We start from the raw sequence: 617 nt of genomic DNA on the forward strand, positions 1-617 counted from the left end.
TGCAAGAAAATATTATTTTTATTTTTTGGTTTGATTTTGCAGTCCCTGGGATTGAACTCAGGACTTTATGTTTGCCAGGCAAGCACTTATTCCACTGAGCTACCTCCCCAGCCCTATTTGTTTCTTAAGACAGGGTCTTGCTTTGTAGTTTAGGCCAGCCTTAAACTCACAGTGATCCTACTGCCTCAGACTCTTAAGTGCTGGGATTAACCATATCCATTTTATTATTTTTATTCTACCTTTTTATTTTTTGCAATGATCACTTGAAGATGTGGCTAGCAGATCCTCCCATTTAAAAATCATACAGAAAAATAAAATAAAAAATCAGATAGGGCCAGGCTCAGTGGCACAGCACCTGCCCATAATTACAAGGTGCTGAGTTCGATTCTCAGTTCCCCAAAAATAAAAATAAAAGTCATATAAGCCAGGGCTGGTTGTTTCCCAACTAAAAGATAATCAATAAAAACCAATTTTATGCCAGGTGTGGTGGTGCATACTTATAATCCCAGTACTCGGGAGGCTGAGGCAGGAGGACTGTTGCAAGTTTGAGACCAGCGTAGGCTACAAAGCAAGCTCAAGGCCAGCCTGAGCTGCACAATAAGACCATGTCTCAAAAA

This window comes from Octodon degus, unplaced genomic scaffold (genome assembly GCF_000260255.1).
Source record: "Octodon degus isolate 3935 unplaced genomic scaffold, OctDeg1.0 scaffold00163, whole genome shotgun sequence".
Classification (NCBI taxonomy): Eukaryota; Metazoa; Chordata; class Mammalia; order Rodentia; family Octodontidae; genus Octodon; species Octodon degus.